The sequence below is a fragment of the Protopterus annectens genome, chromosome 7.part0 (assembly GCF_019279795.1).
Source record: "Protopterus annectens isolate FY-2018-M chromosome 7.part0, PAN1.0, whole genome shotgun sequence".
In the NCBI taxonomy this organism is placed as follows: domain Eukaryota; kingdom Metazoa; phylum Chordata; order Ceratodontiformes; family Protopteridae; genus Protopterus; species Protopterus annectens.
The window spans coordinates 894,127,080-894,154,736 of record NC_056739.1 but is presented as its reverse complement, the minus strand read 5'-3'; the positions used below and the strand labels follow the sequence as shown (position 1 = coordinate 894,154,736).

The 27,657-nt window shown below is 37.2% G+C and overlaps 1 protein-coding gene across 3 annotated transcripts in view; it reads left to right on the top strand.

The window, feature by feature from the left end:
• GRM2 (glutamate metabotropic receptor 2) overlaps window positions 1-27,657 on the top strand; it is a 1,030,381-nt gene that overhangs the window by 292,865 nt on the left and 709,859 nt on the right. For 2 of the 3 annotated variants that reach the window (XM_044077477.1, XM_044077478.1), the window contains exon 3: window positions 26,906-27,054. The exons of the other annotated variant lie outside the window; for it this stretch is intronic. The gene's annotated coding sequence lies outside the window, so the exon portion shown is untranslated. The remainder of the gene's footprint in view (window positions 1-26,905; window positions 27,055-27,657) is intronic. 3 annotated transcript variants of the gene reach the window in all.

Sequence of the window (27,657 nt, the reverse complement as noted above, 5' to 3'; positions counted from 1 at the left end):
TTATTATATATCTCTTGGGCCAAATCCATAAAAAAAGCCCTTGGGTACCCTCTTTTTTCAAACATATCCATTAATTTCTCACTTTCCATATAAATAAACTTCTTTATCTGATACCATCCTGGCTAACAAGCCATTTGTTTTTTGAAAAAAGGGGTACCAAATGGTAAAATGCATAATGTATTCAAATAGGTGGGTTTCCTATAGATTGTTGACTCAAATCTCCTCAATTTCTTATTCTTGGTAATCAATACATCCACATAATTAATTTCGACTACTGAAAAATTCATAGTAAATTTATAGTAAATTTAAGAAAATTGGTTGAGTCATTGATATAAATAAGGACTTCACTCAATTTGTCCTTTGTGTCATTCCAAAAAATAATGATATCATCCATAAACAGCCCATGGTGTACTATAGGGAGAATTCAAAACATATTCCTCTTCCCAAAAGGCTACCACTGAATTGGAAAAAATAGGGGCACATGCAGAACCCATAGCCACACCTGCTTTTTGGTAGAAAATTTGTCCTTCAAAAATATGTAGCTGTTTGTCAGTATAATTTCCAGGGTCTATATTACATAATCAAAAACCTGTTTGAGCAAACACCACAAGACCGACACACATAGCCCAAACCGCAAATATGCTCAACCCCCTAAACCTTGAAATTTCAAATCTTGAATCATCATAGTCAGCCAACACCACCGAGTGCTATATACTACATACCCAAACATAATAATAGGTTCATAGGTCGGTACTAGGCTATCAGCCCTAGGGCCTATACAAGCCCAGCCATAACAATTCCCTGGCTATTTCTTCCCACACTATTTACTTCCCTGGACCCCTGTCTAGCAGGGTGACTGACGTGATCCCCGGGGTGAATTTCCTTTCTCCCATCCAATCATCAAGGTTCCTTTTGAACAGGGCCAAACTCATACATACACTAACCAAACCCTACTTCTAACCCTACACGAAACCTTACATACATTACTATCTATGCACTTACCTTAACCCGCACCCTAACCCTATGGTCCATAATTATCGCACACACCCTACAGACATATACCCAAACAAAACAAATAATCCACACACATACACTTAACAAAACCCTACTTCTAACCCTACACTAAATCTTACATACATTACCTATCTATGCACTTACCTTAACCCGCACCCTAACCCTAAGGTCCGTAACTATCGCACACTTACCTTATGGGGCTATACCACAGACGGGCCAACCATGACACTTCGACATTTTGTGTTTCGCGGTTTTGAACGTTCACTGTTACCGTAGTTCACGCTATAAGTGCTGCTCAATTCCAATTTGCTCAAACGGGTTTTCGATCTCAGAATATAGACCCTAATTTCCATCATATCTCTAAGTAACTATATTTCTGCATGCTTCATTTGACTATTTTAACTAAATATTCATAAAATCACTAAAGGGCTAACTGATGTGGGATAACTGAATAGAGGTGTTTTATGCTGATAGTCACAAAAATCATTTGTTCTTTGTACAAAGACTATGTAATTCTAATTAAAAAAAATCCCACAAATCTTTTAAAAGGTGACTAATATTCATCATCTCACCTTTTAGTTTCAAATCTATACATCTGGCAAAATAGCTAGTTTTAGAAAATTTGGCATTAACTATTGACCTTAGTGGTGGATCATACAGGTCTTTGTGTATTTTTTGAATTCCAAAAATAGAAGGTGTTCTAGGTGCTTTCATTTTTAAAAACTCATATTCTTCTTTAGAAATTTGTCCCTGTGTCAAAAAAAATCATATAACAAAATATCAGTCCTACAATAAGCAATATTTATTTTATTAATAAAAACTTCTTCATATGTATCACTGTATAAAATAGTTAACATTTTGTCAGTATAATCATTAGAATTCATAATAACCAGACCCGCACCCTTATCTGGTTTTATCAATCTGATTTGTTTATCATTAATAATATTTTGTAGCAGGGTCCTTTCTTGGACAGAAAGATTCCATTTATTCGATTTATCATTCATTCTTAAAATCCTCCTTATGTCATATTCACACATTTTTTCAAATAATTGTATCACAGGATGTAATGGGGGGTTGAACATACTCTGTCTTACACACCTTTTTCTATTCATAGGTTCATAGGTGTGTACTAGGCTAACTGCCCTGGAGTCTATATAAGCCTATCCCAAAAGATTCCGTGGCATCGTGCTTCCTGACGTTAGTTCCCAGTACCCCTATCGAGCAAGGCTACTGAAGCAATCCCCGGGGTGAACTTTCTATTGCCCATCCACTTATCAAGATTTCTCATGAAGAGGGCCAGTGAAGTGCTCTGCTTGACGTGGATGGGAAGTTTGTTTCAGAGTATGGGGAGTCTCTGGGTTAGAAACCTGTCCCTCCAGCATGTTCTGTTTTTTGTGGTAATGAGATTGAAGTCCCCTGGAGCATGTGGCATGGAGGGATTGAGATTTCTTTAGATGTAGCATATCTAAACAGCTCTGGGTCAGAAATGGATTTGTAGATCAAGCAGAGATCACCTCTAAGCAAGCGATATGAGACAGAGTATAGCTGGAGTTTTTTGAGTCTGTCCATGTAGGGCATGTGTTTAAGGCCTAAGAGCCTCTTAGTAAGGTATTTTTGAGGCCTTTCCAGTTGTTGTAGATGTCTAGTGAGGTTCATGCCAAATGGGGCATTGTATTCTGTAATAGGTCTGATGAGGGACGAGTAGAGAGGGATTATGACCCCCTTCTTTATGGAGAAAAAAACCTTTTGTAATGAGATGTGCCACATAGAAGGACTTTTTGACCACAGTGGCAATGAGGTTATCAAAGGAGAGGTTGCTGTCAACCTGTGTCCGCAGATCTCTTATCACACCTTCGGTGTTTAGTGGTTGACTGCCGATGTGGTAGTTCATGGGTATTAAGTATTTCCCAAAGGGAATGACAATGCACTTTTTGGCACTGAGCTTTAGGCCATGGTTCTGGAACCAATCATTGTTCTCAGTGTGGCCTTTTTGTAGAATGTCTAAATCAGTTGGTGGATCAATAATGGCACCCAGTTTGCAATCATCAGTGAACTTGGTCAGCCATAGTCCATTTGTATTAGCTTGAACTTCAGAGAAGTAGATGCCAAACAGCAGATGGCCCAGGACTGATACCTGTGGGACTCCACTTGTGACTGGTTGGCAGTTAGATTTTGAGTCCACTACTTTGACAGTGTGGGTTCTATCAGTGAGCCAATAGGCAAGCCATCTTATGACATAGGGGTTTATGCCTAGTTTAGTGAGTCTACCTATGATTCCGGAGTGAGGGATGGTGTTGAAGGCCTTGGCAAGATCGAGGTAGGCTGTGGGAACTACCTTGCTTTCATCCACAGCTTTGGTGACAGAGTCGAAGAAGTCTATCAGGTTGAGCAGGCATGAGCTACCCTTCACAAACCCAAATTGGGTGGAGTCCAGAGTTTGGAGATTTCCTATGTCCCTATTTATAAGGTCCGGGATGATGCATTCCATAGCCTTACATATCAGACTCATCAGGCTAATAGAGAGGTAGTTCCTGGTGTCAATAGTCACCCCCCCCCCTTTGTGGAGTGGGATGACCATAGCAGTGTGCCATTCTGAAGGGAAAAAGCCTGAAGTGAGACTGTGATTAAACAGGGCTCTCAGGTGTGGTGCCAGTTAACTTTATAATTCATGTAGAACACAGCCAGGGATATTATCCAGTCCCATGGAAGCTGTATTCCTGGCTTTAGACAGTGCGGTTTTTACCTTTGCAGCCATGATATTAGAGACTTGGCATTCTTCAGGTATTGTGATTGGCACTTTATGGGGTGAAACGAGGCTAAAGTTCACACTGAACCTGTCGGCCAATATATTGGCAATATCAGTTGGCTCGGTATACATGTTGCCATTGTGCTGTAGCACAGAGCAGATCTGAGTATTGTCCTGTAAATTCTTGACATAACTATAGAATGTCGTGTGGTTGTCCTTAGTATCTGCAGCAATTTTGTTTTCATAGCTAGCTTTAGAGGATTTGATGAGGGATCTCAGTTTTTTGCTGAGGTTAGCAAGGAAGTTTTTCCAGTCTTGTGAATTCACCTTTTTTGCAACAGTTTCTTCCTTCTGTTGTAGAGCCTGTTTATGACAGGAGTCCACCAGATTGGCTTCCTTTTTTTGGAGGAGAACATCTTGGTTCTGTTTGGTATGGCCTGTTCCATGCACTTGTGTATGTTCTCATACAGTGCATTGGTGTATGATTCAGCAGTCATGCACCTATTTTCTATTTCATGGGTGATGTGAAGTTTGCCACCTCTGTTTTTAGAAGCTCGAAATTGGCTTTGGCGAGGTTTTTCATGGTAGTGTCCTTTACAGGAGCTGGGGGTGGGATGTGGATATCCATGGTTATTAGCTTGTGGTCAGATCTGACCAGGGAGGAGTTGATTTCTGGTATAGAGCAATAGTCGCCCATGTTAGTAATGACCAGGTCAAGGAAATTTCTACCCCTGGTGGGGGTAAGAGTGAGCTGGTCCAGGGTGTTGGAATTAATGAATTCCAGAAAACGTTGAGCAAGTGCGTTGGCACATGAGTAATTTTCCCAGTTAATGAAGGGGTAGTTACAATCTCCCAGTATAAGGATGTTGGGTTGTACCTTAATATTTTCCAGTGTGTTTAGGAATGTGGAGTGGGAGTTTTGGCACAAGGTGGGGGATCTATAGCAGGCTACAACCTGGATTGCAATTTTACCCAGTGTTAGTTGTGCCTGAAGTATTTCAGATGTGTTATGTTGGGCTAATGGTCTGGAGGTGTGCATATCCTTTATGAATGTGGAGACACTACCGCCTTTAGGGCTTCAGTCCAGGTTTAGGGGCCGAAAGGTGTGGTATGAATTATATCCTGGAAGCACCAGGGTGCTCTCTGGAGTCTTGAACCAGGTCTCTGTTACTGTACAGATGTCAGTGTTCACCAGTTTAAGGAGTGCTTCGAGCAACTGCATTTTGAGATTTAGACTTCTAGCATTGAGTAGCATAACCCTCAGATTTCATTTGCTTGTATCTGTTATGGTGGTGATTTTCTCTTCAGGACATTGCCTAAAAAAGGCACTATAGGGGTGGCAAGAGCCTTCGCCAGTATCCAGAATCCCAGGAGTGACAGGTTCCTGCCATCTCTGGCAAAGCATCGAGGTCTATCGATCATGTCATCCCAGGCAGACAGATACTTGATCCCCTTTGAATGACACCAGAAATTTAGCCAATTGTTGAAGTCAATCATTTTCTGCTTCTACTGTGGTATCATTCTGGGTAATGGTAGGATGCTACTCAGGGCTAGGGTCATACCTGCCTGGGCTACATGATCCAAGAGCTCATATCTCTTTTCATGTAGTCCATGAGGTCGTTCACACCATGGACAATGACAGAGTCATATTTGTACCTGTTGTGGAGTGACCTAAGTGCATGTGTTATGTACCAGATCCCGGTGCCTGACAGGCAGCTGACCGTAACCTTCTCTTTATTCAGTCTAGTGACTGGAACATCAGTGTGGCTTACTATTGAGTCACCTATGACTAGTGTATTTGGTAAGCTGTTTTCCTTAAGGGCTCCAGTTGAGTGGCACGCTGTTTATGTGAGCTATGTGTCTCATGGTTTATGTTGCGATGTGATGGTTGCTTGTGTTTCTGCCTCTGAGGTCTCTGTTGTTTGGGCAGATTTTTATTGAGAGCCTTGGTGAAAGTGGGTGTGTGTCTAGGGTTACTATGCGAAGGTTGTGGTGGTGTATGTTCTGAAGGGCTAGGTGTTCCATGTGGTGTGGTGCAGGTGTTAACCTTCTCCTCTTGACTGGCTAATCCAGTCTTGGCTGGTGAGTGCTTGGCTTCCAATTTGGCAATATATGTGCATCTCTCACAAGTCGTAGTGTTGAGAGGTAAGAGGAGAGGGTTGTCTGTGTACATGAGGCAGTTGTTACATTGCCTCATGATCCCCAGGTTCACCAGATTAACAGAAAAAAGCTCAGGGAACTTTCCTTTAGACATGCCTGGATAGGTGCTTAATGTATTAATTATTGAAGCTGTTTTGTACTTTCATATATGGAAAGTTTAGTGCTGGTAGCAGTATACATGCTACGGTAAATGCTGCATGAAGTTCTGAGCAAGTGCTGGACTTAAATAGTCTAGTTTGAGAGCAAAAAGATAAAAACTAGCAGGATCTAAGGGAAAATCTGACTTTCTGGCACCAGTAATAGTTTACCCTAGCTTAGAGTCACTGCTCACGCAGACCCACGCAAACACAGGTTTTTAAGGCATAAAGTTAAAAGGGATAGAATGCAGCTCAAAACAGCCAATAAGGTACAATTTCAGAGCTAGAAACCACTCCTCTAGTGGTACATAGGCTGCTCAATGCTTACCACTCCCACTGATAAGCAGAAAGGTTTCCCTCTATCACAGAAAGGTCTGGGGAACTCATAAACTACAATATAGTCCTGAATTCAGCAAATCTGAATCTAGACTACTCCAGTTAACAGAAAAGGCAGGAGAAATGAGCAAACAGATACAATGTTTGTTTTTTTCAGAAAAATAGTAAAAATACACTAAAATGACAGTAAATCAACTTTTAAGCACAGAAAAGGCTAGCACACTTGAGTGTGTAGCCAACGAACAATAAATGCAGTTGAAATAAGGCAATAACTTAAAAAAATGGTTAAGGTAAAGTGCAATAAATGATTTTAAGCAAATTTAAGCAAAAACAGGCAAACTGAGATACTTAGAATCAATTAAAGTATTTTGTCTTTCTGCTGCCCTTGTAGTCTGCAAGACATCAAAATAGGATCCGCTGAGCTAAAACAAGAGCAAACCCACGCAAACACAGGCTTTTAATGCAGAAAGTTAAAAGGGATAGAATACAGCCTAAAATGGCCAATAAGGTACAATTTATGAGCTGGAAACCACTCCTCTAGCAGTAGCTAGGCTGCTCAATGCTTACCACTCCCACTGATAAGCAGAAAGGCTTCCCTCTAACAAAGTAAGGTCTGGGCAACTCAGTAACTCCAATACAGTCCTGAATTCAGCAAATCTGAATCCGGACTACTCTAGTTAACAGAAAAAGGTGGGAGAAATGAGCAAATAGATACAGTTTTTTTGTTTTTTCAGAAAAAACAGTAAAAATACACTAAAATGACACTAAATCAACTTTTTAGCACATAAAAGGCTAGCACACTTGAGTTTGTAGCCAACAAACAATAAATGTAGTTGAAATAAGGCAATAACAGAAAAACGGCTAAGGTAAAGTGCAATAAACGATTTTAAGAAAATTTAAGCAAAAACAGGCAAACTGAGATACGTAGAATCCATTAAAGTCTCTCTTTCTTCTTTCTGCTGCCCTTGTAGTTTGCATGATGCCAAAACAGGATCCGCTGAGCTAAAACAAGAGCTCACCCGTGCAAACACAGGTTTTTAAGGCAGAAAGCTAAAAGGGATAGAATGCAGCCCAAAACGGCCTACAATATTACCGTTAGAAAAATATAGACACAGGTTCAATTTCCTTGTATATAATCTATGACCAATTAAAACCTCATCAACTGTAGCTTTCCTAACAGGCACTAATGTGAGCCCTTTTTCAAAACGTTGGCTTGTTTATTATTAATTGCTTTGTTGCTGTAATTAAAAGGTTTAAAATCACCTGTATCATTGTACGTGATGGATTTATTGTCAGTCATCTGGGTTGCACTACTCTTCCCCCCTCCTGCTACATTTCTGGTAATTTCAGTTCAGATTCTAATTCCCTCTCAGTTGTTGTCCCATCTGAGAGAATGTTTCCTCTCTCTGATTTTTTCTGTTCTTTATCCTTTCTGACCTCCTGAGGGGAGGGAACTCCAAAGGATTTTCATGACTCTCAGTTGTCCCCTCTGAGAGTAAGTTTCCTCTCTCTGATTTTTTTCTGTTCTTTATCCTTTCTGACCTCCTGAGGGGAGGAAACTGCAAAGGAGTTTCATGACTAGGTAGTTCATTACATGTACCCCTGTTATTATCTTATTATCCTCCATTGAGTAATGGTTATTATTATTATTACTCTCAAATAAGGATGAATCTTGTCTATTTTTTTATATTTTTTGTAGGGTGAGGGTATGCTAACCCTTTTTCATAATCCATTTTGTCCCTATTAATTTCCTCTTTTTTTACTATTAATATATGTCATCCTCCTACTTATTCTATCATAAATATTACAATAATCTTTTTCTACAAAAAAATCCATCTTCAGTAATATTTCTATCTAAAATGTTAATTCCGTACATCAGTTTGTCCATTCCTATAGTGTTGTGTTTAATCAGCACCTCCATAAATTCACAACCGTGCCTGTCAAATAATTAAAGTAAGTTACCTGAATACATTCTTTAAAATAACTATTTACTAGCTGTAATGTCCTACTAATATTTTATATTAATTTAATCTGGAGGTCGAGTGACATGGGAGTTTTGATCAGAGTTAACAGCAGTATATTAATGTAGACTGCCGATTTTATCAATCAAATGTAAAGAGGAGGGGTTTCTTGTATAAAAGAAATCTCACAGCATTTTTATGTATTCTGAAGTCCTAATTACCAGGGATGAAAAATCTGAATGTATTCTAATTGATTCAGCATTTTGGATTAATACATTTCTGGATTGGTTTACTCTTGTCATTCTAGTGGTGTTTCTTTGATTTGTATACATATTTACTAAATTTATATTAAGTTAAGCTAAATGGTGGAATTCCATTTCTAGCATATATCTAAAATGATAGTCTGTGTTTTTTTCTTGCCTCCTTTTTGTCATTGTGTTATCAGTTTGTGGTGTCTACAGGTTGAAAGAAAACCTAAGCAGTATGCATATGCTGCAATGCTCTATTTTTTAAATAACTAACAGATATCTTTGCAAATGCATAGGTTCATAGGTTCATAGGTAGATACTAGGCTATCTGCCCTAGGGCATTTATAAGCCTAGCTAGAGTGTATTTGGCTTCCGCCTCCCTATTAGATTAGCCTGCTGTGCCTCTGTAAAGTAGGTCACAGAAGGTACCCTTTTAAGATTAGTTTACTGTGCCTCTGTCTAGCAGGGACACAGAAGAGATCCCAGGGGTGAATTTGCGATTTCCCATCCACGCATCCAGATTTCACTTTAAGAGGGTCAGCGAGGGGCTATGTCTAACATGAATTGGGATTCTATTCCAGAGTGAGGGGAGCCTCTGGGAAATGAATCTGTCCCTCCAGCATGTCCTATTTATTTTTGTGCTGAGGTTTAGGTCCCTGGAGTGTGTAGCTCTAAGGGACTTGGATTTTTTGAGGTGGAGCATGTCCATTAATTCTGGGTTTGACATGGCTTTGTACATCAGGCATAGATCGCCTCTGAGTAGGCGGCAAGCAACTGAGTAGAGCTGGAGTTTCTTTAGTCGAGCTGCATAGGACATCTGTTTGTAGCCCACGATCCTCTTGGTGAGGTACTTTTGGGGTCTCTCCAGTTGCTGCAGGTGTCGGGTAAGGTACATCCCAAAAGGGGCATTGTATTCAATTATGGGCCTGATGGGTGATGAGTAGAGGAGTACAATGACCTCTCTTGATCTAGATGTGAACCCTTTCGTGATAAGGTGGGCTATATAGAAGGTCTTTCTAACCACTTTGGCAACGTGATTATCAAAGGAGAGATTACTATCTACGTTGGTCCCCAAATCTCTAATTACTTCTTCCGTACTTAATGGATTACCACCTATGTGGTAATTTGTGGGCACCTTGTTTTTCGCAAAGGGGATGACTATGCACTTTTTAGCATTTAGCTTGAGGCCGTGGATCTGGCACCAAGCATCCATCTCTGTGAGACCCTTTTGGAGGATGCTTGTGTCAGCTGGAGATTTGATTATGGCCCCCAGTTTGCAGTCATCTGCGAACTTTGTCAGCCATAATCCCCCCGTGTTAGCCTGAACCTCAGAGAAGTATATACCGAACAAGAGAGGTCCCAGAACTGAGCCCTGTGGAACACCACTTGTAACTGGTTTGGATTCGGACATGGCACCTGCGATTCTGACCATGTGGGTTCTATCTCTGAGCCAGTTTGCAACCCATCTTGTGATATAGGGGTTGATATTTAAGCTGGTAAGCTTATTTATAATGCCTGAGTGGGGTATTGTGTCAAAGGCTTTTGCAAGGTCCAGGTAGGCTGTGTGGACTACCTTGCCCTCATCTATGGCTTTGGTAACTGTTTCAAAGAAATCAACTAGGTTTAAGAGGAAAGATCTGCCCTTAACAAAGTCGAATTGGGTAGGGTCCAGTGTCTGGAGGCTCCCAATGTCTTTGTTTATGAGTTCCATGATAATACGCTCCATAGCTTTACAGACCAGACTAGTCAGGCTTATGGGGCGATAGTTTTCGGGGTCCGTTGTGGCACTACTTTTGTGGAGTGGGACCACTGTAGCTGTACGCCATTCTTCGGGTACATATCCTGTAGTAAGGCTAAGTTTGAACAGTGACTTAATGTGAGGGTTCAGTTCTTCTTGGAGCTCGTGTAAGACACAGCCTGGGACACCGTCCGGTCTCATAGATGCTGTGTTTTTTGCTTTGGAGAGGGCAGCTTTCACTTGTGCATCTGTGATGTCAGGGAGGTTACATTCAGTTGGGATAGGCATTTGCTCCTTTGAGGGGGAAGGGGGGGGGGAGTTTGCGCTGAATCTGTCTGCCAGGATGTTGGCTATGTCTGTAGGTTCGGTATATTTTGTACCGTTATGCAACAATTCAGAGCATATCTTGGAGTTTCCGCCCATGTTCCTGACATAACTAAAGAAGGCCTTGTGATTATCTTTAGTGTCTAGGGCAATTTTTCTTTCGAAATTGGCCTTTGATGATTTTATGAGGGATCGATGTTTCTTGCTAATACTGATCAGAGATGCCTTCCCTTTTTGGGATTTTGCTCTGTCATGTAGTAGCTTCCTCCTTTTGTTGTATAGCTTATTTATGGACGGGATCCACCAGACCGGTCTCCTGTTTTTGGAGGAGTGAGTCTTGGTTTTATTTGGGATAGCACGATCCATGCATTCCTGCAGGTGCTTATAGAATGCATTTGTAAAGGATTCTGCGGATTGGGCTGTATTATCCTCTGGCCCAGGGGCTTTGAAGGATTCCACCTCAGTCTTGAGAAGTGCAAAGTTGGCTTTTGAGAAATTCTTTACAGTGATTTCCTTGGCTGGGGGTGGGGACGGGATATGGATGTCCAGGGAAATTTGTTTATGGTCTGATCTTGACAATGAGGGGTTTACCTCTGGTGTGGAACATAGAGTCCCCATGTTGGTAATGACCAGGTCCAATATGTTGTTCCCTCTTGTGGGAGTGGTGACCAGTTCTTCCATTGAGTTAGAGTTTATAAATTCAAGGAACCGTTGGGCAAGGGTGTTTGGGCTTGAGTAGTTTTCCCAGTCAATGTTTGGGTAGTTGAAGTCACCCAATAACATAGTGTTTGGAGAGACCTTCATATTCTCCAGTGTTCTCAGGAATGCCAAGTGGGATTCCTGTAATAGGGAGGGTATTCTGTAGCAGGCTACAAACTGAAAGGCAGTTTTGCCCACTGTTAGTTGCACATGGATGGTTTCCAATGCTTCGTGTAGTGCCACTAACCTGGACGTGTAGGTATTTTTGATGAATATAGATGCTCCCCCTCCTTTTGCGCTTCGGTCCGAGTTTTGAGGCCGAAACGCATGGTATGAGTTATAACCTGGTAGTGCTGGGGTGCTCTCAGGAGCCTTGAACCAGGTTTCTGTTACTGCAAAGACATCAATTTTCTCCATACTGAGGACAGCCTCGAGTGTATGCATCTTGAGGTTTAGACTTCTGGCACTGAGTAGCATTACCTTTAGTTTTTTTATCCTTGGGTTGTCTATGGAGGTGGGTTTGTCCTTTGAGCCTTGCCTAAAAAAGGCACTATGGGGGTGGCAAGAACCTTGGCCAGTATACGAAAGCCTAAGGGTGACAGGTGCAAGCTGTCCCTAGCGAAGCAACGTGGCCTGTCGAGCATATCATCCCAGGCTGACAGACACTGGATCCCCTTTGAATTACACCAATACTTTAGCTAATTATTGAAACTGATCATTTTGTCTTTATACTGTGGCATCATTCTTGGTGAGGGCAAGATGCTGCTCAAGGTCAGGGTCATACCAGCCTGGGCTACATGGTCAGAGAGCTCCTTTATGTCTCTTTTCATGTAGTCCAGGGAGGTATGTCTCAGGTCATTCACACCAGCATGGACAATGACGGAGTCATACTTGTACTTGTTTGGAGTGACCTGAGTGCTTGCGTTATGTGGTGGATCCTGGCACCCGACAGGCAGCTTACAGTGACCTTCTCTTTGTTCAGTCTGGTGAGCGGGACGTCAGTGTGCCGGACAATAGAGTCCCCTATAACAAGTGTATTTGGTCTGTTGTTTGGCCTTAAGGGCTGTGACTGTGAGGCACACTGATTTTGTGAGATATGTGATTTGTGGGTATTGTTGAGAGGTGGCTGTTGCTTGGATATCTGCTTAGGAGGTCTTTGCTGTTTAGGCAGATTTTTTATTTAGAGCCTCCGAGTATGTTTTTGTGTGTTTATGTGTTGGGTATGCAGATGCAATAGGTCTGTGTGAGACTGGATTTGTGGTGTGGGTGGTTACCTTTTCCTCCTGACTTACTGTGCCAGTCTTGGGTTGAGAGAGCTCTGCCTCCAGTTTGGCTGTGAAACTTCATCTCTCACATGTATTAGAGTTTGTTGGAAGGAGGAGAGGGTTGTCTGTGTACATAAGGCAATTGTAACATTGCCTCAAAATTCCCAGATTCACCAGCTGGACTGGAGAGTAACCTTGAAACTGACCCTTGGACATACCAGATTAGTATAGGGAACTGTTTTTTACTGATTAGATTAGGGAAGGGAACCGATTTTTCACTTGATCAGGAAGGATCAATCGGGAGCCTAATACTTATGAGAAGTCAAGGAGGGTGTAGTGCTTTAGTTAGTATTTCCTTATAAGAGCTGAGCAAGTGCAGGGCTTTAGAAAGAGAATAGAGTGATTACTTTGAGAGTTTGAACAGTTCTAAGGGAAAGAGTGAAGAGCAGACTTTGTGGAGCCTGGAATAGTTTAAACCTGTTTAGGTGGCGCTGACCGATGCTGCTCAGTGCGCAAAACTGCACAAAAAGAGAGTTGTAGGGTTTTAAGAGAGAGAGATCAAGGAGTTTAGAGTTGACCCAAAATGGCAATAAAACTACAGCTTCTAGGTAGTAACCACTCCTCCAGGGACAGGCAGACTGTTCAGTGTTAACCACTCCCACTGGTGAACACAGAGACTTCCCTTTAGCCCAAGCAAGCACTGGCCTTCTAGAAATTTCCAAACAGTTCAGAACAGCAAATCTGTAACTGAACTTTCTTAACTTTCAGAAAGTGGGAAAAAGCAAGATTTTTTTTTCTTTTTGTTGTAGTTGCAGAAAGATTTTCTTTCTTCTGAAAAATCAGTATATCATTAACAATTGCATTTCCATCCCATCCAAATGTAGGCTGCTTATTTGGTACTGGGACTCTGTGTCAGGATAAAAAACGGATATGAATTTCCACTTTTGATGGCTCCAGCATTAAGGTGGTCTTTCCTTTCAAATATCTAGACATATTGCTGGACCAGGTACAAAAATGGGGAAACAAGTATGCTTTGTCATTAAAATTTCATGTATGTATCTACTAATTCTGAAGTTTAGGTAAATGATAAGATATAGAGTTTTTAATTTCTACTGTCCAGGACAAACTCATTCTATACCAGTTATGCCAATATTGTAGAATGTTATTTTTTTCTTTCTTTTTTTTTCATCTGACTTACTTTCTCACAGGAAAGCCATATTTACTCCTAATTGCTGAGAGAGAGCATGCCACTGTGCAGTGATTGAGACTTTAAAATAGCATTCATTCATCCACACTGCTAACAGTGTGAATTTATCCTTGGTCTTGGTGAGTACCTTCATGAGGTGGACCCTGTTTTTACTAAATCTCACCAAGATGACACTGATATATAGATTCTATTTTATATAGTATATATCATAAACAGAAGTAGGTCAAAAATTAAAAAAGACAGCTGGGTGCACAAGACCCAGGATACAAAAGTGTCCAATCCTGGTAGGCACACTGGTGCCAGGACTGGAAAAAAATGACAGTGTAGAATCCTCAAAATACGGAAATATTCCTACAATGGGGCCAGGCCAGACCCAGGGGGAGGATGGCCGCCCTGTTGTACAAGGAAGTAGCAGTCCACAAAAAATCACAAAAACTGACAGGCCAAAAAAGAGCCACAAAGATAACAATGCAGACCATTAAAGATGTATTGTTGCAAGAAACTCAGAATCTCCAGACAAAAGATATACAAAAAGATTAAGACAGAAATCAGAGGAAAGAAAAATACTTGGACAAGAAAAACTGTTGAAAGCTTCAAATGCAAATTTGTGTTCATTAATACTACAGATTCATGAAAAAATTATATAGACCAAGAAAAATTGGGCTGTTTGGAAAAAGAAGTAACTGAGGAAGTGTGAAAATATAAGGAACAGAATATAACGATTTATGAAAGGTATAAAAAAGAAATATGGACATGGGAAAGAAAAAGAGATTTAATATGGTACAATATTTATACAATGGAGAAAGCAAAACTGATCAATACAAAAAAGCAGCAACAAAGATATTTGAAGAGAAATACAGGCAGAGGCACCCAGATATGGAAATTTTTACAACAGAAAAAAAAATAAGGAAATAAAAGGGGAAAGTACAAAAGAGGATTAGTAATGCAGCAGGTAAAGAAATAGAAACTGGGGTTATGGAGTACCTGCAAAGTGAGGGTTTTGGTGTAGATGATCTAACTCTGTTAACATCACAGCATGATAGAACAATGAGTCCCCAAATTAAAGAGAAACCAGTAGAGCAGGAAGCAGCTCAACGGTTTCCATGTGAAGATACTCTGGTTGGTTGGAGTTGCATAGAAAGGAAAGGAACAGGAAATTGTGGTAACTGACAAAGTCAATGTTGTGGAGTAATAGGCCAGTGAGTAAAAAGGGATAGAATCTAAGAATGGCATGGATAGACTCCAAAAAAGCATTTGACAGCATCCCATATTCATGGATAAAAGAGTGCTTACAAATGAATAAGAAACACCCTGCATTTATTGATTACATTACAATGACCCTAAAACTGGGAAACCACTTTGTAGCTATGCCATGATAAAGGACAAATTAGTATCCCAGGGATAAAAATTCAAAGGGTGATATTTTAGGATGACTCTGCCACCGCTGCTCTTTTGTCTTGCCCTTAACCCATTAAGCTGTCTACTTAACAGATTAGGTCATGGCTACGCTTTGGCCCCCAGAAAACAACAAAGTGTAAAAAGACTTCTCATCTTTTTATGGATAATTTAAAACTTTATAGTTCGTCAGACGAGGAACTGAAAGCACAGCTGCAAGTCATCAAAACATTCTCAGATGGTATAAGAATTTCATTTGGTCTTGATAAATGTGCAAAAGCAACGTTTAAAGCAGGAAACTGCAGCACCAAGAAAATATCAATTTCAGACAGGGATGTGATGTAAAAGAACTTGAGCAGGAATGTATAAATATCTGGGAATTGATGAAGGATTGACAATAAAACATGAATAAATGCAACTAAAACTTAATAAGGAATATTTTAAAAGACTAAATTAATACTGAAAACAGCCCTGACATCTAGGAACAAAGTCCAAAATAAAAAACAATTTGATCTTCCTCTTCTGACTTACAGTTTTGGGGCGATTGACTGGCCCCAAAAGGTATTGGATCGGTTGGAGAGGAAAACAAGAAAAATGCTTCATGCTTATCAATTGATTTATAAAAATCAGTGTATAACAAGGTATATATTCCTCATTCTGAAAGAGGTATGGACCTCGTCAAAATTGATTACATGTGTAGATCTGCAGTCGAAGGGCTGCATACATATCTGTTGACCTCACAAGATCCAAACAAAGTGAAAGTTTTAAAACATGAGGAGAACAAGTCTAAGATGACTTCCCTACTTAGTTTAACAGAAGCATATCAAGGTCAAGCAGGAATGGAAATCAAACCAGAAGTAGATAAAAATCAGACAGCAACTCAATTTGCCAAAACACAAAAGAAGGAATATAAGGTGAAGGATCAGATGAGAAGGCAAGAAATGTGGAAAATGCATAAATATATTTGCAAGTATAAAAATCTCCTGAACAACCTTATGCTGATCGGATCGAATGTAGGAATAGTTAAAGAGAGGTGAATTTAAACCAAAAAATGAAATGTTAATTTTGATGTCCTAGGATAGTGGACTATGCACACATTGGTTTACAAACTCCATTGAGCATGTCGAGGAAACAGACAAATACAGGTTTTACAAAACAGAATTGGAAACAGTCGCACATTATTTCTGGGTGTGATACACTAATGGCAGAAGACCTGTATACTAGAAGGCATAATAATGTGGCAAGACTGTTGCACTGGGGATTGTGCAAACGTTATAATTCTGAAGTAGCTAAGAAGTATTGGAAACGTGAGCCAGAAAGCATTTTAGAAAATTATGAAGTTTATAATACTTGGGATCACCTATTATCAACAGTTCAAAAAACAGATGCAAGAAAACCAAATATAGTAGTTCAAGAAAAGAAGACAAAAGTAGCATTGATCATTGAAATTGCTACACCCAGTGACTACAGTGTCTTACATACAGAGAGACTCAAAGTCATAAAATACCAGGATTTGCAGATGGAAATGAGGGCAATGAGGAAGAAAGATACCTAGACAGTTCCAATAGAAGCAGGAACAATGGGTCTCATAAAAATAATTTATAGCTGTATTTAGATATGTTGCTGATACATGTAACTCTGTAAGAAGTAATTAGTATTAAGCACATTGCAGGTGCTGCAAAGAACACTTGGATGATATCAAATATTGAAACAATACAAATTTCATGAACTTTAATCATAGTTTCTTTGACTTAGGAATGGGATTTTTTTCATGTCATGGTATTAAAAACCTAAAATACTTAGAGAAATTAAACTAACAGTCACATATGTTGTTCAGTATATGTAGCTTGTTTTGAAACAAGGAATCCCTGATTGACCTTTGCACTTCTTACACATTTAAATTTTACAGTCTTTCAAAATCTAGATACTGAAGGACATTAAGCTTAAGTATTCCTTTTTTTGCAGCATCATCTGCCAGATTTTCCTTTAGCACCATGTACCTGGGACCTTCAGGAATAGTTTTAGGTTAGCCCATAGGTCTACCGGGAAGTCTAAATTCCTGACATCTTGTATCAAGGTGATTAAAGGATGATTTAAAAGTGTTGTCTAGGGGTTGTAGGAATTCTTAAAGCCTTTAGTTCAGTTTGGCCCAGGTTAATTTTTTTATTTTATGTTTTATTAACTTGGTTACTATATAGTTGTGTGTCAGTGTAAGAGTTTTCAATGGTTTTGCGTCGATATTTTGCATGTCTGAACACCTGAACATGTGTGACTGAATACTTGGCGGACTATTAGCAGTGTGGATGAATGAAAGCTACTGTAAAGTCTCAAACACTACACTAGCCACAAATAGCAACCTTCTTGGGGATATAAACATTCTGACATACACATGAAAGCTGTTGGACTAAGGTCAGTAATTCCTCTAAAAATTTTGTTTTATTATAATATTTATGCTTTCTAGTTATTCCCTTTTCAATTGTGATGGATCCTTTGTTTCCAGTAGACCATTCATGTATAAAATAAACAGATAAAGTAATTCTCTATTGCTAATTTTGCTGCTAATTTTAAAAATCACCAACAAATGTTGTGAACCAACTTTTAGTATATACTTAATCATGAGATGACTCCAGAACCCAGGATAGAGTCATGTGACAATGTAATAATTTCTGACAAAAGCTACATGATTCAAGTTCTTTGCACCATACACTTCTTGTTTAATTATTTAGGATGTAATTACATGCCTGTTTTGTTCTTTATTACAGTTATGTCAGAAACTAAATCAAACATTCTTAATAAAATGTAGCAGTGCATCCTCGTTTAAGATCCTACAGTTGGGTGTATGGAAATTGTCAGGGTTGAAGAATATCTTTAATAGTTACTGAATCAATGCAGAAACTGATGAATTCAACTCATTTTTGTGCATACCTTTTTATCCTGGAGTATTTCTGTAAGCCTTTCCACAGAAGGCTATTAGGTTAGACAAACTAAATGCAACATACAGTCCTGACACTTTGGAAAATAAACTGTGCTAAAAACAAAAAAAGTGATTTTGGAAACACACTTCAGAGCATATTTTTAGACTGCGGTGGTGGTGCTGCGACAGCATTGTCACCTCACAGTTAGACGTTGCCCGTTCGATTCTCAGTTAGAGCGTCTTCTGTGTGGCGACATGCATGAATGGGCGTTCCTTCGTTGAAGGTTGTGCATTAGGCCCGGCAAGCCAGCACATAAAAATCTACTGCCAATCATTAGTGGACGAGAGTTCCGCTGTGGTGACCCCTAACCGGGGAAAGCCGAAAGACACAACTTCAGAGCATATTTTGTGAGGATGCTTCATTTTTTTGTACCCACCAATGTTGAGGAGCATACCTTGCATCCTTTCTACTTGTATGTATTAACTTTAATATTATTTATGTATGTGTTTATTTAATTGTTAACTATGTTGATGGTATAATCCAAGAACCCTTTCTTAGACATGACATTGGCCATTTGGCAAAAGACGATAAAGTAATAGCTCATACATACAGTGTTTAAATGTTTATACATAATGTAAATAACTGCACACTACATTAATATTATCGCATGTGAAATATTTGCAATAACACAGTGAAGAATGTAAATGTATTTTAATATACTATTTATCCGAAAAATGATAAATAACTGACTTCAGAACATGATACAGCAGATATTACACAAAGGGGTAGTAAGAGATACTGCATCCACAGCTTAATATATGTCCTCCATGTTCATTATTTCAAAGCTAAGAATAATGACTGTATAGGTCAGCAGATGGATCAGTCCAGCTTGGACCCCACAGATGGAGATCTAAGATGAACAAGCCAAAGTGTGGGTGGATAATGCCTTGTACTTCCAACCTTTTTTTTCTAACCCTTGCAAACAGTTATTTTATCAGGTCAATATAGCAGCTTAACTGTTAGTAGAACACAAAAAATAAACAATGAGAATAAAAATAAAAATGCCAAACAGTTTAAAAACCTAAAACAAACTAAGAGAAAAAAGAAAAAAGTAAAAAGCAAAGATTGTGGGGAGTATGAGCTTGGTTTCAGTCCTTTTATTTTCCAGTATCTCAGACAGGATGAGTAAGCACTGTTCATTATTTGCTGCTTTCTAGTATAATCATTATAATCTGTGGAATTTGAACTGGGACCCAATAGTGCCACATGTCTCTCTAGTACATGAGAATATTGTATGCCTTCATCAAAAACAACATAGTGTCTATCCCAGAAGAAATGGAATGGATGGCCCCTACTCTTAAAAGAATAAAATAAACAAATCCTTTGACTGATGCCAGAAAGAAGAAACAAAAAAATGATTCCAAGATAGCTGACCCAAAAAAATTACTTTTACAACTACATCTCTCAAAGTATCAACTGATATGGTGCATCACTTGTCATCTGTTTTTATTTAAAAAAAGGAGGGTTTCTTAAACAACTGAGAAACAGTAATGATTTATTCAGAATGTTCAAAGAGTCCAATAATTCTTCACAAACAAAGGTAAGTCAAGATGGGTTACTATTTACATTATATAGAAGCCAAACAAAGCAACATATAATATAAACATAGAAGTTTCTATTCCCCTGCTTGAACTCAATTAATACTTATCTTGTCATGCTTCATTGTTTTACTTATAATTAATTAACTAATTCAACAAGGTACCATTCATCAGAGTTCAGAGTCAAATGTAACAAATTAACATCATATATAATAGCAGTAACAGTAGAGTGTTTTGAAAAACAAATGCTGTCATGGAGACTAATGCCTTCTTCAGTTAAAGTATGATTTAGAAATGTCATGTATATCCTGGTTAAATAATAGTAGCAAGCGTTTTGTACACATGTCATCATTAGTCTTTCTAAATATAGTTAATATAAATTACGGCAGGTATCACAGCTACGAGTGCTGTTTGATCAATCCTGATATGGTGTACGTGGATGCAGCCGTGTCTGACAGCTAGTACAAATGTCATTATTATTCTGTCTAAACATAGTTAATATCAGTTATGGTAGGTATCATAGCTTCGGGTGCTGTTTGATTAAGCCTGACATGGTGTGTGTGTGTGTGGACGCAGCTGTGTCTGGCAACTGTTGTATGTTGCCATTTTCATCTCCGGGAAGCTGTGGGTTGCAGCTTGTGATCGAGGTTTACAGATGCTTGTGTATTAGGAAGAGACATTTGGTGTTTTAGCCTGGATCCAGGGGAAGGGACTGGATAAAACTGTGATTTGGGATATTTTGGCAGAGAATAGTGTATCTATACATCTGCTGAGTGAGAGGTGGGAAGGCTTGAAGAATGTGTTATCTCTTGTTGTGGTGGCTTGTTGGGAGTTTTTGTTTTTTTTTTTTTTTTTTATCTGTTTGCTCTTCGTTTTTTTCCTGGCTGGTGCCTTGCTGAAAGAGAGGGAATTTAGGCTTGAAGTTGCAGTGAAATGAAGCTTTGCTTCAGGTGCATCATGAGCCTCTGGTATGCAGTACACAGACACTCTAACAGAAACATACACTCCCAGGTTGCTATGGTAATAGAGACAGAGTGATGATAATGCTTAATGGCTCTGAGGAGCCTCCAAGATGATACTCGGCAATGTTTTTTGTTTTAAAAAAAATATATATATATATATATATGTGTGTGTGTGTGTGTGTGTGTGTGTGTGTGTGTGTGTGTGTGTGTATATATATATATATATATATATATATATATATATATATAAAACAAAAGGGCTGTTTTAAACCACATGTACACATATTGATGGTCTTCCAACACTTTGTTTAGCTCATTAAGTTGATTATTGATTAAAATAAATAAATAAATGAATAATAAGTGCAATTTTATATTTAAAATGTATTTTGGTCCAAACACATTAAGGACTTACATAAGAGTGGAAGTCTGAGTTACTGTGAAAGACTAAGAGCACTTGGTCTTGTGCAGAACCCTTTGCAGTGGTCTGGGAGGTGAACTTGCTTGGATGTGTTGGGCATATGGGGATAGCTGATTCTATGGGTGTTTGGATTGCCTGGAAGTGCTAGAGAGTCATCAGATTTCCTTCATGGAAATATCTGTGGGACTGGAAGGAGTGTTGAGTGGTTCACTGGCAGAGTGGCCACTGCATGGAACAGGCTGTTAAAATGGAACAGGACAAATATTGGTTTGGATATTTTAAGAACAGCGTGGAAACACACCACATAAACTAGTTAATGGTATTCTGGCAAAATTGGATTGGTATTGTTCCCCGTATTTGAAGTACTGATATGTGTATATGTAAGGATGGAAATATAATTATAAGAAACAAGAAGGGTCTCATAATTTAAAGTCTATGGACTGTATAAACATGCTTGGAAGGAGCTAATAATAAGAATAAACATTACAGCTTGTGGTCTCTCAAATAACTAAGCAACAACAAAAAAAAAAAACAGTTATGTAATGTATGATTTTAGTAAATCTAGACATAAAATATATACTAGGCATATAAGATGAAGCAGTCTGCTGAATTTAGATATTAAAGACAGGATTTAATAACATGGGCTTGTGTATAATAACACTGCTGTCTTAACTTGTCATAAATTATACACACTAAATTGAACATCAAGGGGAAGCATAATGATTTTCTTATATAAGTATATATGCAAACAAGTCATGTAATTCCTTTAACATGAATTGTAGTTTTTGTAACCCATCTTGACCATATATAATACTTAAGTGGTTACCGAGATAACTAATGTTTATACATGACATCAAACTGACAAAGTTGTTCCAGAGAAACAATAGAAGCCTGACCTTGAAATGTCAAAGAATGTAACAATCATATTCTGAACAAATAGTGTTAAATTGACAATAGACACTCAGTTTAATAACATGGGCTTGTGTATAATAACACTACTGTTTTAACTTGTCATAAATGACATACACTATATTGAACATCAAGGGGAAGCATGATGATCTTCTCATATAAGTAAATGTGCATAACAAGTCATATAATTGCTTTAACTTGAATTGTGGTTTTGTAACCCATCTTGACCATACATAATACTTAAGCTGTTACCAAGGTAATTAATATTTTATACATGACATCAAACTGCCAAAGTTGTTCAAGGGAAACAATAGAAGCCTGAACTAGGAATGTCACAGAATGTAACAATCCCATTCTGAACAAATAGTATTAAATTGACAATAATCACTCAGTTTAACTTTTGCTGATTATACAAAATAGAATGTTGCAATTTAAATCTAAAATCTCTCAGTATATGCCATGAAATGGCAATTTATGAATATGGAAAGGGAACTTGTAATCATTAATCACAATAAGTGAATTTGTTGTTTTTAACCTATAATTTCACTCATTTTATAATAACAAATGACAGATATGAAAATCCTTATGTGTAGGAAATGGGGGGAAGAGGGATGCACTGATAATTAAAATGCACTAACTTTCATCAATGTTTACATAAAACAAACTTGATGCTTTAAGTAAGTTAGCAACAAAGTGATTACTTAAATGCTGGCAAAAAATGAAATATAACTTCTGATATATCCAGTAAAATACATTGTATTATAAACATTAGGTATAAATATTATTACCATCAATTTATATAAAGTAATACATTTTGAAAGACTTCATCAATAAGGGTGAATATGTTAAATAACTGTGTCCTATAATCTTTTACTGAGGTTTTATATATGATACATCCTGCTTTACTATTATTGACTTGCTTGTCATCTATATTTCAAGTAAATATTAATTGCTTATACAATAAGTAGACATTTATATTGTATTAGAATTCTATCTAATCTACAATAGTACTATACCTGTTCAAAATAATATAAATATTGCGTATTCCTATTATAAATATTCTCCATATGATAATTCAATTTGTAGAACTTAGATGCTCTGGAATCTGATGGACTTAGGTTTATTCATCAGATTAGGAATGATTTTCTAATGATGGCTAGTGCTGATCTTAGTCTTGTTAACATTTATTAATTTAAATTTATTTCACAAAAAACATTTTTAGTATGCCTGACCAAAACATTACTTTACTGGTAAACATTCAAAGTATAAAACTGATAATTTCCTTTAAAAGCTTAAACATATACTTTATAGTTATCAGAGGAAAATGTTTAATAATTACAATAAAACAAAAAATACATAGTCTAAATAACCTGAGATGGATTTAACTTTATTATCTTTAAATGCCAATGGCATAAACAATCCTAGCAAGAGAAAACACAAACTGTGGGTGTGTAAGTAAAGTGCTGAAAACTAGTAAAAATACAAAACTTCACTAAATAGGATCAGACCTTCCACAAAACAGAAAAAATCTACTCGAAAGTCTTAAGGAAGTTTATTGTAAAAGCCAATTCCAAGAAACATGGACTGGGTCAGTTTTTTATATAAAAAATGTTTAAATAAAAAAAGAACTGCATACTAAGGGGGATCACATCATAAGGAAACAAGAAAATACCTTAAAATATATAGGAATTGAGTTATGCAAGGATAATAATGAATTAGTCTAAAAAAAAACTACAATAATATCATCAATACAATTACAATCGCTGTGGAAAAATGGATCAAAATAATATTAACATTTGAAGATAGACTACACTTAATAAAAATGGTTTTACTGCCCAAGATCCTATATATAGCCTTGGCAATACAACTGTTACCAGAAAGGAATATATTTAAGAAATAAATTCATGCCTAATAAATTTTTATAGTTTCTTAAAAGAAACAGAATAACTTTAATACATCATATCAGACCACAGAAACAGGAAGAATTACACTTTCCTAATACAGAAACATATATAAAAGCATCAATATCTAAAACAATCTCAGATTGGATAAGTCCAAATTACACTGCAAATTGGAAAGAATTACTAACTGTAATATCAATAAATGAATTTGATTTACAAAAAAAATTCAAATAACAGATAAAAACAATTTCCCATGGCACATATTATGTATTAGTATGTATTATAACATAACTTAACCCACTAAAACTTGTATGATTAATTATTACATTGACTCATTTAGGAAAACTATTAATGCAAATATCGATTTAAAAATCTAGTTTGATCTTTTAACACCATTTATAGTCACAAAGAGCTGTCCACATAAAATATATAGAAAAATTATTAATTCCTGGGAACAGAAATGATTTGTTTGTTGGCTCCAATCTTTCAAAGAACTAAAAGTTTTAGATATGCAAGTAATAAAAACAACATACAAAATTCTACAACAGGACTGGCTAACTTTACAGAATATTCTGTCATATTCACAAGATTTAAGTAGAATAATTAACAATTCTTCATTTAACGAAATACCTAAATTTACAAAATATATTTATGAAATCATATATAATGACTTTGACATGGGAAAATATTGATAAACTATGAAACAACACCCAAAACCACATATTAGAAATATATAACAAAAGGACACTCAATACAGTTAACTTAAGATATTAAAACAAATATCTTATTATCGATAAAATATACATCCTTTACACAATATTGGAAAGTTTTTAATTGGAAATGCTTGCACAGAACATTCTTAACCCCAGATAGAATTAGTAAAATTAGTTCTTCTATAAAAGGAATATGTTGGAGATGTGAGCAAGCACACAGTGCAGACTGGAACCACATTTTCTTTGATTGTGTTAAAATAAAGCCATTTCGGAATGGTATTAATAACTTTCTACAAGCTTTATTTAATGAATCATTTTTTAACTAAAGCTCTTGTATTATTAAATGTGAAGAAAGGTCCTCATTTGAATAGGTCAAACATGTATCTAGTATGGACTATACTTGCAATTTCAAGGAAGTATATAACAAGAAGATGGAATACAAACACAATACCAACTTTGGGAGACTTCTACAGCCTACTAAAGACCACAGCATTATTGGAAATTAAAATTAAAGAACTAAGAATTTATCCAAAGCTATTTATCAACAACCCTTGAAGAAAGTCTTATCATTGATTGACACTATACAATAATTGATCAGACACTCTGATAATGGATTGGACATACTTATAAAGTAACTATATACATTAAGATCTGTTGTAGTGTCAGGCTAATGTAAATAGTGTACATAGTTATTTAAGATGTTATGTATAAATACTATGGAATTCATTCCAATGTATTTGAAAAATAAAAAAAATTGAGAAAAAAATATTATATGCCAATTTCCATTTGGAGAGTATATAGCCATCATTTAGAAATATAGGGAATACAATTTTTATGACCTGGGTAGCTAATTCTTCAATGAGTGCCTTAATAATAATTGGGTAGATTTAATCAAATTTAAAAGAGAAGCGTATTTATATCACTGTTTTTTATACCAGGTTTAGTGGTAAGCAAAGCATTCAAGATAATACAAACAGTTATGAAAGTATAGGAGGTCCTTCATTTTAAATGGACAAATAAATTATGTGTAAGGCTAATGACAAACCTGTGGCATGACAGGAGGGCACATACCTGTACAATAACTGATATGGATTTGACTGCCAACTTCAGTGTCAAAGGGAAGACTGATGTGGACATGGGCAGACAAGGTTTCATTACTTTTTGGGGGAGGGGAAGTTAACTTTACAGTGTTGCTCTAGACATAGCCAAAACCAAAAAAAAAAAAAAAAAAAAAAAAATGAAACATAGAGAAACATGCATGTGATGAGTGCCTGAGGATACTGATATGTCATGCCTTTCAGGGCAGATAGGGTTTGTTTGGTTATTGGTGAATTTCTTAAGGCAGAGGTCAGCATAGGAGTGGTAAACATGTAAAAATAAATAAATGATTGTCATGTTGCTATAAAGCAATGACCCTGCTGGTGTTTTACCTGACTGAGTCAGTAAAACCGGACTAGGTTCTTTGCGCTATGTTCAGTTTTTTTTCATTGCATCCATTTTAGTGTACAATCCTTTTAGTACATTTGTTTGCACAGTGCTGTGAAGACTGCTGTGTGCACATTGCAGAGAGCACTGGATGTGTAGGCATCAACCTGACGTGGTAGAGCACTTAGGCTGACTCACACTGAGCAAGTTGAAGCCTAATCATTATGTTAAATGCATTGCAGACAGTATCATAGTTAAACTGTGTAAATGTGTTCAAAGCAGAAATAATTAAGAAACAAAAACAAATCGCTACTTTAGTTTTTTAGTTTAAGTGCTGTTGATGCATTTTTTCTTCCAGTGAAATTCACCTGCAAAAGGTGTGTCAGCAGCCAGTGCCAAAGTACATAACACCTCATTAGCTACAGTTCTGCAGAACCAATACAGAACCAGCTTGTCTGAAAGTACCACAGAAAGACATCCTTATTTTTATTGAATGAAGTGTTTTTAGGAATGGGTGCTAAGGTCAAGCATAACAATGCAATGAAAGCACTAAATGCTGTTTTACACGTCTCAGAAATGTACACTATGATATTCACAAACGCATAATTGTTGACTAGTGTATATGTATTTAAAAATTTTATTCAGAAAATTGAATACTTTAGATTTTTCAGAAACTTTTTTTTTTTTTGCTGAAGTAAAATGTATAGCTATTTTTTAAATGGTTTATTGGCTAAAATAGTGTAATAAGCTTGAGAGGTTGCTTATGGCTATGTTTCTGGATATTTAATGTTAGTCTAATGTTAACAGGATTTGAACTCTGTTTTCCTTATTCAGGGGGATATTTCTTTCAGAGGCTCTAAAGAATTCTGAGAAACAGAAACAACCTCAGCTGATATTGATCTGTGACAATTTGGCACTGCCTTTATTTAGAAGGAATACCTTGTGGCAGGTGAATGTAATGGTACAACTTCCACTATTGGGGGGTAAGTGTGTTTCTTTATGTTGCATTACACAGGTAATAAACTGTGATTTATTTATTTTTTTTATTTTATCTAAGTTTGATGACCTGGGAAGTCCACTGGGCTAAGAAGAGCCCATTTTCAGTGGAGACCTGGGGAGAAAAGCTCTACAATAATTGCAAGTTACATTTCACGTTACAAAAGTACATAGTTCATACAGCTAATTAAACATTTACAAATAAGCTCCACGGTATTTGCAATTGGCTTGTCACAATGTTACAAAAATGAAAAGACATAATTCAATACAGAAATTTCAACATTTACATAAAGTGAATATTTTTGTTATAAACTCAATTGTAGGTTTAACATTTCAAAATATGTAACAGGGTTGGGAGAGTGGCCTAATTGTTAAGGTGTTTGCCTTAGAAACACAAGGTGCAGGGTTTGAGTCTCACAAGGGATAATTGGCTAGGTTTAAAATGGCTCACAAGGGCAGTTAGCTTAGTACTAACATATGAACCTATATATCTACTAGCCATTAGTAGGTTAGGAAAATATGCATGGAGAGGGTAATAGTAAATTTGAGATTGGAGAGTATACTACAATAGATATTAGAGAGAAAATTAG